The sequence below is a fragment of the Empidonax traillii genome, unplaced genomic scaffold (assembly GCF_003031625.1).
Source record: "Empidonax traillii isolate 1590-97213 ecotype Southwest subspecies unplaced genomic scaffold, ASM303162v1 scaffold1:size7828297, whole genome shotgun sequence".
Lineage (NCBI taxonomy): Eukaryota > Metazoa > Chordata > Aves > Passeriformes > Tyrannidae > Empidonax > Empidonax traillii.
In genome coordinates, this window is record NW_020955194.1 from 1,700,371 (window position 1) to 1,712,253 (window position 11,883).

The following is an 11,883-nucleotide window of genomic DNA, read 5'->3' on the forward strand; positions in this document are numbered from 1 at the left end:
ATATCTATAAAGGATCCTGATGCTCTCGGTGCCATGGGGGGATGTATCTGGACCATCCCAGCACAGTGACTATAAAGTGCTGCTGGAACTGCCCCATCCCCAACACTGCAGCCCCCAAACCCAAGGCCATTCCACCAGCTTCCTCTGGCATCAAACACTTTTCTAAGATGGTTCCTGCCCATATGTAATTGGCTAATGAAAAGAAGGATTTTGGTTTGGGTTTGGGAGTTGGATGGCAGCTGAGGAACCCAGATGTGGTGATGTGTTTTAGTGAAAACTAGTGAAAATTAGAGTTCTACCAGCCAAAAAACTGCAAATGAAGTAGATGATGACCGAGGGAGTTCAGTTCTTATTTTTAGATTTCTGGTCCTTTGTACACATGAGAATTACCAGACAGGTTTATCAGATCTCCCGGATCTTTGTATTTTTGATTTCGTAGCATTATATTGACTGCAGGCAATCTTTTCATTTAAGACCGTGTAAATGAAGTCACTGCACAGCTCCTGGGAAGAGTCGTGGATTTGGAAGAATGTCTTATTAACTCTGTCATAAATTAAAGATGTTTTTGCCTGACATTACAGTTACAATTTTTTTTGCTTCGTGTTCTCTATGCAACGCTTTTATTTCAGACAAGATGGTAATGTACATAAATTAAATTTTATATAGTCTGTCAAACTTCATAGCAGGTGGTGCTTTGTCTTACTATACCATAGATGGAATACTTTGGGATCAAAGCACGTCTCGCTGCACAGGAGGGCGCCAACAAATTCTCTCCTTCATGACAGGTGACAAATGAATTCAACAGTTTAGCAAGCCTTTACCTGGAAAATCAGAATTGGCAATGGTAATTAAAGAAACTGCTCATATAGAGACATCAGTGCTTGAGTATTACGAGCAGTCTGAGACTGCTGTGCTGAACAAAGATGTTCATCAATTTATTACAAACTGGATAGATAGAGCTGGTCTCTCGAGCTATGCAGACCAGGCCATTAAAATAAATGTATTTGATTTACAACTACAGAGAACACGAATGGCAATTTTACTATTATAAAACTCCAGAAGAGATAAATTATGTTTTCTAACAGCATCATTTTCTCCAGGAAAGTACAGCATAAATGTAAATTAAATGTACTGTGAAAATGTAACAATCTTAGGGAAAAAAACCCGAACAACACAAATCTCCAGACAAACAAAATCAACAAACTGTGATATTGCATTTCTTTATCAGAAGGCTTGATTTTATAAATTTCAAGAATCTCTGTTCTGGGGAAGAAAATCATTTCATTTGGACTTCATTAGCTGATTCTCTTAATTCAGTAAACTATTGTGCCATGTTATAATGTATCCTATTCCATCAATCGCAGAGCCCTCAGTGTGTCTGAGGCAGATGCTCACCCAGCCAGCACTCTGCTCCACAGTGGCCAGCAGAGGATGCTGGGGGTGAGGAGCAGCCAAGTTTGTGGGGAGGACTGTTCCCAGGACCAGCCTCATGGTTTGGAGCCCTCTAAAGTGGGGCATCAGGGCTGGTGTTTGTGCTGCCCTGCCATGGTGACAAAGGTCTCCTGCCCTCAGGACTTTCTCAGTGGGTTGGCACCATGACTTTTCACTCCTGCAGGACCTGCAGTCTTGGCCTGGGAGCTGCAGTTCACCGCCAGTGACAGGAGAGAGATCTGGATGAAGAGAGGAGGGCATGTATTTCTCCTGCCATGTTATCTAATGTGGGGCTGTAAGCAGCTTTAGAAGACGTAGCACCAACAGTGTTGCTGTCCTGTCTACACTACAGCTCCAGGTCCTCCAGATAGTTGAATGGGCTTGACCTGCTTCCAGTGTGGCCCTACAGCACTAACCTACACCTCAGAAACACCAGAAAGGTGAGTTTGTGTGCCTATTTGCAGGCAAATCCGAGGCAGCTTGGGCACACACAGGGACTGCAGCTGTGATAGCATGGGCTGGGATGCACTTATTTGGTCTACAGTTCCCAGAGCCTCCATTGCACCAGCAGTCTGCTCTGTGGCACTAAAGCCATTTGTCTTGTTGGCTATGAGTGTCTCTCTTTTTTGACAACTAATTTTGAAGGCCACTCTTTTTTTATTTTTTTTTTTTTAAACCAGAATGTCAACAACAAAAGAAAAACGAGGTAACAATTCCTGCAGAATTGTTGACCATCCCTTTTCTGTGTCCAACAGCAGCCCATTAAACCACAGGTACCATGTCCCCAAACTTCAGAGATTTTTTAGGATGCCTAGAGCACAGCCATGATTCCTTCCCAAACTTATCCTGAGAAATCAGCATCCTACAGTACTATCTTTTAAGCACTGAAACAATACAACTGCACCACCCTTTTCATTGGATTTATTCAATCAGTAAGTATGGAAAATACCGAAATAGGGACTATCACTGTATGACTGGAAGGGTAAATTTAGTGCTGATGGAATTAATGCAAGCACTCCTATTTTGCAAACTAAGGATACAGCCTTGCCACTTTACTTTCCAGAGTGGTCTTTTGGAATGGAAGGAATGAGCTCAGCAGGGTGAGGCTCCATCCTGTTCCAAAACATCGTTGCAGCCATTGCGAATATGTGCTACAGGGTGGTAGAAGATTGTGACCTCACCTGGTTTACGGAGGCTGTGACTACCCAGGGTCTCAGTGCAGCCAAGGGAAGGTACAGTTGAGGAGGGGATGAAAACTGGATCTTTCATGAGCTTTGGACCAGCTCTAAGCCAGTCCACAGTGCAGAGCTCTTGGCAGTCACAACTAAGTCTGTGAGGCTCATAAACCAGGGAACCTGAGAAAGACCTGTGTGATTAATATGCTCGTTCATTGTTTTATTCATTCATGCAGTGACTGAGTTGTAAGTGGCCAGCATAGCTCAGCAAGGAAGTAGGCAATTCAAAACCCTAATTCCAGCAAGCTCTTAGGAAAGCATCCCAAACAAGCATCCTGTTCCTTTCCTACAGGGTTAAAAATAGGACTAGCAAGGAGGAATCAGCAACACAGAAGTTAATGCCATAAAATCAATGTACTAATTAGTGGTGCTTGCTGACCCTCTGAAGAACCTTTCACTGCCAAGTGAAGAAGCTGTCTTTGCCTAAGATGTCTGCACCAGTGCTGTTAGGAAGCAGAAAATCCACTGGCTGTCCTGAGTTCTGAAGCTCAGCCCCAGCCTGCTTCAACGGGACAAACTGAGCAGGGCTTACAAGGGTGGTCAGTGGCATTTCCAAACCCCTGCCTCAGGGTCATGATGCACAAAATGCCACTCTCCAGGTACTGGACTCTCTCATCTGCTTGGAGTTGTCCCCAACAAATTTAGTTTTAGGCTTATTCTCACAGTGATGCACGGTCAAGGATTCTTTAAATGTTTCTTCCTCTTTGTGTTAATGAAGTCTGTGAGTGCTGGCTAGAGCTGCCCATGAGCCTTGTCAGCTTTCTGGTGCTGCAGGTGGGTTGCCCTTGCAGGTCACCAGTGCCCTTCAAACCTCACCTCAGGCTATGGGTGCAAGACTTCAGTCACCTCCCTGGAGCAGGGATGAGGACAGTGAGGAGCTTTTGTGCTCTGCTCTGCAGTCTGAAGAGTCCCTCAGCTATTTCTGTTATTGTTCTAACTCCAGGGCACTCACCCTGGGGATGAGATCAAGGATGTGACATTTTAGAAATCCTTGACACTGTTATGAACTCCCTCTTCCATTTGCACATGCCTTTATCTCCTTAGGGGGGAATAGTCCTTCTGAGCCCTCTCTTCTCTTACCTTGTGCTGCCTGCAGCTCTTCTTTCAGTGTTCATAACCCTGTCAGACACCTTATCAGCTTGTGCAGCTCTGTCCAGCTGAAAATTGATTATTGCCATTTGCCTACGGGCTGGTTGTCCTTTTGTCTCACACCACAGCATTTTTCATGGCTCCTGTGAATAACCCCTTGCCTCTAATGGTGCTCTCACCATCCTCCTCACCCGTGCTGTGCTCCACAGGCTCACGTTGATTCTTTCCCAGACAAGGTAATCTGTTGTGATCCTTCCATCTCTTCCCAAATGCTGGGCATAGCTGTGCCTTACCAAGGGATGTGCATAATGTGTGGTCTTTCAGTGTCTCCCAGGGCAGTGCAGTGGACTGGGCTTGCCCTTCAGTCTCAGGGTGCTTTTCATAGTCTCTGTACATCCTCACATCAGCCTCAGCCTGTTCTGATTGACTTCCTTTGCTTGGGAAGTCCTAATTCCTTACTCCAGAGTTAATTCTGTTTCCTGTAGCAGCCTCCATGCTCTGCCCCAGGCAGTAATTCCAAGGAATACCCTTGCCAAGGGTCTGCTCCTGAAGCTCCTGAAGCTGAGTGCTGTATACTCAGCTCTGCTAAGTGAGGGCAAACTTTCCTTTCTTTTTAGCCTCTATTTGGTAATCTCTTATTTATCTTTTTAGCTTTCAGATGAAGTACAGGACTCACATTTCTACAATGGTTTCTTTGCCCATCAGAACTGAAGATTGTTCGGAGCCACCAAGAGAAGGATTTTTCTCCTGACTCTGCTGCCTTTTGCTGGCAACCTCTGTTATCCTTACTGTGCTCACTCTCAGTACATCACCATTTATACCCTCTTCCAGTGTCCTCTTCAACTCCAGAGTGTTTCAGTTCTGTCAGGACTTTTGCCACCTCTGGTCTTACACCAAGAATGTTTTCCTAATTTGTGTTGCTCCTGAGTCTGTGAGCTGCTGTCCTTACTGCCCAAAAAGTCCTGCTGTTGTTTTACCTATCACAGCCCAAGCAGAGTCCAAGGACAGCGAATGCCTTGACTTTCCATGACCTGTCACCCCCCTGCACCCTGGGCATCCCTCTGGAGTCAACAGGGCTCCAGGAACTTGACCAGCTGTGAAGAGTGACTGGCTTTTCTTGTGGGGTCATTGGTCATGCACAGCACTGGGGCTGCAGAGTGTCTCTCCTTGTAGAGAGAAATCCAAATTCCTCTTTTGTAAAGGTGGTAATGAGGCAGGGGTTTAAAGTGCTTTTCTCAAGCTCAGCGATACTGTACATGAAGTCTGTGTCTGATTTACACTTGCAGCTTAAGGCATACTCTATATTAGAAAGATGTTTCTGCTTCTATTTGAAAAAAAAGTCATAAAAAATTGTATAAGATGCCAAAACTTTATTCACATTAAAATCCGTAACAAGATCTATTTAATTCCTTATTCTAGGCTTGTAGTAGGGTAGAATAATTAAGTTCATATGTCCATTTGGACTGAATAAAGGGCAGTACTCTGAGGAACTTCAGTGAGCTTCACCTCTGCTGCACTGGCCAAACTGCAAAGCATCCAGCTGTTAAGGACCAGGCAGTGGTGGCACCAAATTTGCCCCTGGTGCAAGGTGACAGATTACAACAAAAGTCCCAGAGCACTGCTGGCTCTCATTAGGGGAGGACCCAGCCCCTGGGCTGTCTCACTCTATAGTCTGAACTGCAGCAAGCTGCCCTCTGCAATTTTGGCATCTGCCAGGACAGGCAGATGTCCTTGTGGCTCTGCTCCCACCTACTGCTGGGTCTCCAGGAGTTCCTCTGAGTTCAAAGGGACTTGCATGCACAGAACTAGAGACCAGCACGGATTTAAGTGCAATTAGACAGCTGCCCACAGGGAGTGCTAAAAAAACACTCTCTTCTGGCTCTGTCTACTAGGTGGGAGATTTGTCTGGGGGCGTTGGTGGATCTGGGATTCCAGTGAATTGGCCGAAATGACCATATGTCTGAAGACCTCCCTACAAAGAGGTATTAAAATGCACAGGTTTTGCAGCTGAGGGCGCAGTCTGAGCATCTGACCACTGCACTGTAATGACTTCTGTCCTAATAATAACTCAAATGGCTTCCTAAACATTAACTTGAACTTGCTCAAGGGAATGGCCTTCCTTTGCTTACAATAATTTCGCATGAAGTACAGCATGCACATTGGAGGGTAACTGGAGTTAATGTCAATTATGAATCACCAATTTCCTGCTCTAAATGGCATTTCTTCTCAGCAACTTCCCATACAGCAAGCTGCCCTGCAGTTTTAACCCAAATTGTTTAGTTGAGACCGACTTCCATTTAATTTTTCCTTTTAAAACATGAGGTGTTGCACAGGGAGTGGCCTCACAAACCTGTGTCATAGACAAATGATTTGGGTCTAATTTTTCATGGCAAATAGCATAGAAAAATGTCTCCTCCACTTCACTTATTGCATTCTGACTGCAAGAAAATCATACTGTGTGGGTATTGGCAGGACACTGCAATAAAATAAGGTTGCCTTTATTAGTAGGTGGCTGTACTTTGCCAGGTCATTTTTGCAGCTCTAAGCAAATTTATGGGAAGTTTTTTGTCATTATGGAAATGCTGTCCAAATCCCAGTCCTAACCTGACGAAGGGAATGATGTTTTTTTTCAATTAAGTGGAGATACTCCTGCCACCTTAGTGTTTTTTCTCTCTAGTGCAAACCATCCCAGAAATGAAGCTACAGTTTGATGCTCAGTGACATGCAAGCTACAAGGAAGCCCTCAGGATCTGACCCTTGCTGAGGTAAAACACTTCAAACCACATTTAGAATCATTAACCCACAGTTTTTATTCAGGCAAAACTGCCAGTTGGACACTGTTTAGGACTTTCTGGCACACTCTGACCTCTTGAGGAACACTTTCTGTGCTGCAGGAAACAGCAGAAATGTTCTTGCCTGTGGGTTGGGGTGGTGGGGCAGAGATACTGATGTTGATGCCCAAGATGAACAGTGTATCACCCACATGGGGAGGTGTAGATGCAAACACTGGAGAAACATGGGGAAAATTCCTGCAATTCCATGTTGCAAACCTGTGGGGCATGACTGCAACTCCTTCCTACAAGAGACTGGGGTTAACACAGCCTGCTTTTTGTCTTGGGGATCCTCTAGGACACGTCCTAACTGTTCTTTGGTACTCAGCTAAGCATTTGACATATTACAAGTCTTCAAAGAGAGAATCTTTCTACCCCTATCAGATGGAGGACATATGCTACAAACTGCACACTGAGCATCAGGTGTCATTATCCCACACTGTTTGATGCAAAACTTTCCCTGCAGCCTTGGCAAACAAAGAGAGATTTTAACACTGGCCCATGTGCAACTATAGTTACCTGGTATGTTAAGTATCTACCACATATGCTTATAACATAATTTGAAACAACCTTAAAGGTGGAATTCATCTGCCCTAACGAAGGCATTCAACAGCTGGATGACTAAATCTGAACCAGCCTCTCTTCGCTCTCTTTGTTATTAATAGAGATAAATAGATACTGTCAAAAGGCAGTTCCACCTCGTCCTATCATGAACAAGTCAACAGCCCTTCAGGCAGTATCTATTTGTGATTTCCACCAACAATAAGAGGAGCCCAGCTGAGACTGAGATAGCTGCCTTCAGGGAGGGTGGATAAATCTCCCAGGAGATTTATCATCATGTTGCCGAAATTCAGGGAAACACGGTAACTTTCCTTTGTCTTTATTAGGTATAAAGTAGTGGTAAAGGACACCAGAGAGGGGCAACCAGTTTCTCCAAAGGTGATGGGAATAGGGATCGTGGTGGCCCCAGCCTCTCCTAGAAGAAAGACACTCTGCCTGCCAGCAGCCTGAAGATAGAAAAGAGACATCTTTGCTCTCTTATTTATGCTTTCCTCATAGGACTGAATTGCCTTTTTTTCTCTCTGCCCTGATGTTAGTGCCTCCTTTTAGTTTCTCAACCAGATGCTCAAATTCAGCCAATTTTAACAGCAAGGCTAAGGTCTTAGAGAAAATTAAATTTCCGAACATGCAAGAAACTGTGGTGGCAGAAGTATTGCATCTTATTGTTGTCCTGGAGAGGGAACTCAAAGAGCCCACACTTTGGCAGTCTGAGGAGGCGCAGCATGTTCTTGCTGTCCAGTGAGAGTGTGCTGCCCCTTGCTCAGCAGGGGCTTTAAAAAGAGTTGCAAAATCTGTGGGAGAGTCACATTTTCAGGTCAACCTACAGGCTATTGTGCATATTGTCATAAAATGGATAGGGAAATAGTTCAATCTTTCACCAGTTTTCACAGTCTTTTCCATAGCAGCTTTATTCTCTAGATGAAGGGAGACTCGCTCTAATAAGTGTGTATGTACAAATAACCAAACAAACATTCCCACATACTGTTTCTTAACAACTCACATTCATTGATACACATAAACATTGAAAGAAGTGGTGCATTCAGGTTACTGAAAAATACGTGTGTTTTGGCATTTAAATATCTCGGCATAACAAATCTGAATAAAGCAGCACGGGGAGAAAGCAGAGATGAAAAATGTCGAGTGACTAGACAGTCTTTTGTGTCACCTGGTCCTGCATTGCTGCATGTGGGTGTGTAATTTTATTTATTGGGAATATTATTTGGTTAATATTTTGTTATTATTATTATTATTAAAATTATAGAAAATACTTCCTCTAAGAATTCTGGTTGCCTCTTATCTGCTTGAGGTATATATTAATTATATAAGTATTATGTTGCTTCTTGCTGTAGACTGTCAATACAATACTTTCAGTTCCTCCTACATTCCAAACTATGAAAAGAATACTGATGGCCAGCCCCCAAATATAAAACACCCTTCACCAAGTCAGTAATGGAACAAAGCATTGTCCTTCCCTGAACTGCATTCCAATGCATCCCACTCCCTCTAACTGCTTGCAGCAATAGTCTGTGCATGAGTATATATCTACATTTAAAAATTGCCCTTGCATGTGCACTCCTTTCACGATCTTTGCAGGCACAACCAGCACAAACACCAAGTAGTGCCTGTTCTGACAGGACATTTGATGACATGGAGGTCTGTTATCCAATGTCTCAGAATGTAAAAATTGCCTGGGGAAGACTACAAAGTGGTAGCACTGCAAAGTCCTTCAGATGAAAGAAACATATTGATTTTGCTACACAAGTCTGAATGCATTTCACAACACATGCGCGATGGAGAGATGAAATCCTGCTCCTTTGAGGAAGCAACGCTGAGCTTGGTGATGCCAACAGGGCAAACAGTTGGATCCCACTGAATTGCAGGTAGTGGTAGTACAAAGCTTTTCCAAGGACAAAGATGAGTCTTGTAGGTCATACTGTGGTGGAATAAGGAAATCTGCAAGTAGGGGTTGCAGGCCTCCAATGTAATTTGTGGGGCTTGAACCAAGGTAGAACTCCATGCAGAGTTGGATCTCCATCTCTTCAAAATTACAGCATGAGTCCTTGAGGAAGGGAGTTATCCCACATGGTTTTCTCTATTTAAAAAGAAAAATATATTTAACTTAACTGAGCCAGCAGAATATTTGTGGTTGTTCACAGAGAGAAAAGTTGCAATCGATGTCAATCTGAAATGGGCTTATAATAAAAGCAATTTGGGATAGAAACTCTACATTTGCTGCTCGAAGAGGCTAAACTTTGTTTTCAGGCAACTACTTCAAAGTGAGATAGACCCCCTCTGAAGGGAACTTAGATCAGAACTGATAGGAGCAGACACCTTAAATCTTCTGGAAATATTATCTAATATCTGGGGTCATCTCAGATGTCTAATCTGTCTTTGAAAATTGAGCTCTGAGCTCCTGTGCTTTCCACTTTTATTTGTTTCTTCAGAATGACTGGTTTTATGGGTGGGATTAAGTCACAGAAGTTGAGAGAGGCTGAAGATTTATGAACAGCTATGAAAAAGTTATGGGCCATAATGTTCTTGAGGTGGGGGGAGGCTACATTCGATGTTTCTACTTTTGTGCCTGTGATCCTGTGCAAGTTCATTCAGAAGGCCACAAATGAGAGTGTCAGTTTATAAGTCACCAGCCTGTGCAGTCAATTAATTGCTGATTAACTTCCACTGGCTGCCAAACAGGGTCTGGAAGTTGGAGATAAAAAAATTCAAAGTCACTTTAAATTTTTGAAAAATTTTGCTTATTTTCCCATATTAGGAATTTATGCCGTGGTAATAAAATGCTAAAAACTGAAAAATATCACTGTTTGAGGTATTATTGATAATTGTTGTGTGTGTAAAGCATGCTTAGCACCCCAAAAAAATTAATACAAATACTGTTAACTTCGTGTAGATGACACAAAGGTAAGAAACGTAGGTTGTTACCAGCAAAAAAAATCTAAAGCAACATTTTCAGTAAGGTCCATGAGTAGGATATCTATGGTCTCTTGGAGGATTTCATTCAGGAGCTACTTAGCAAGGCCTTGCACATGGCAGGTCCTTAGTGTAAATAACTGGAATGTGTAAATCACTTTCTTGTCTATGGAAAAAGAGAGATAACAATGACCAAAGGGCCAATACTCTTCTCTTTTAAGGAGAGTGTTGGCTAAATTAAAAAAGATTGCCATGTGTAGTCTGTCTGTTTAAGGTAAGTTTAGGTCCAGGGTATCAGTGATGTTTCATCATGCCAGGCAAAAATGCTGGTGAGCTCAGCCATCACCCACCCTGGGTGACTGTGGTGGCACCTGAGAGGAAGCAGAGAGCTGGGACATACGTTTGGTGAGAGAAACCCAGGGTTGACTTAAGAGGCAAAACAAGGTAAACACTGAATGTGAGGGGAAAAATGTGCAGCAAAACTCACATCCCAAGAGTCTCAGTCCTGAGTGGGTCATTTGTTTATCCCACCAGTCAAACCCGACTCTGTAGCAAAGCAAGCCAAAGAATTTATTCTTTCCATGATGCTTACTCAACCACAGGCCACTGCCCTTTTAGATTATTCTATTTTTAAGGCATAATTTCCATCTGTTCTTTGATCATATACCACATAAGACATTTAGCTGATAACATCATCCATCAAACACCGACTTTCCTTTAGAGTTCAAACACAATCAGCACAGGACCCCATCCATCTGCTGGCCAGTGTCTCTGAACAGATTCAGCTTGTGAATGACCAGCTATGTTGCCTATTTTTTAATTAACCAGCTTAGGTCTGTGCTTCCTGTAACACCACAGGATGACTAGGGGTAACTCCACAGGGAAGTGAAATGCCCTCCCCCCGTGGAAGTAGAGAAGAGGGTTTGATGCATCCAGAGCTGTGATGTGTTTGTGGTAAATGGGGTTGTCCAGTGGATGGTTTCTGCCTTCAGTCCCTCAAGGAATTATATATTTTTTTTGCATAAACCACAATATTGTAATAAAAGATTTGAAGGATTTTTTCCCTAAAGTGGAATTCTTCTGAGGAAGGTTCATAAAACAGAAAGACAATGTTTTCTTCTGTGAGCAAACTTCTGAATTTATTTGAGACAAACTTTAGAGTTTCAGAGCAGGCTGTCTGAAGCAGTGGAATTTTATATAGAAAATGCTTGTCTTCTTACCCAGCTGGAGAGCCAGGGAATGTCAGATGCTTTAGGTGACCAATTGTAGTGAAACAGCACTGTCTGAATTCAGAATATCTGAGATCAATCATAGTTAAAAAAAAAAATCTAAGAAAAACTTGTCAGAAAAAAAAAAAAAGGAGATTAATGAGTAATCCAGGAAAAAGGTAGTTTTGCTGTGGATATTTTCCCACTGCAAACAGTTATCAAATTCCTCAAATCATTACTGTCAGATTCTTCAATTAGCTCTGTTACCTTGCTTCTCAGTGGTTTGCTTTATCCTGCACACAGTGCATTTGTTTAGGAAGGAATTTGATTCAGGATTTATATTCCACTGGCTTGCATATACCACAGTGTAAGTATCTCCAGATCCGAAACAATAACAACAATTAAAAAAACGCTTACATTTCCTTCTATTTGCTGGCTTGCCAATAATAAGTCCCTGCAGAGGGTAGCTTGGCTGGTGGTGTTTTGTGATTTCTCAGATAACAAGAGCTTCACATTTCTGTGGAATTCCCATTTGCCAGTGAGCTGCTGCTGCTGCTGCCCTGATTGATATATGACTGCAATGGCACTTTTCCATTTGACATT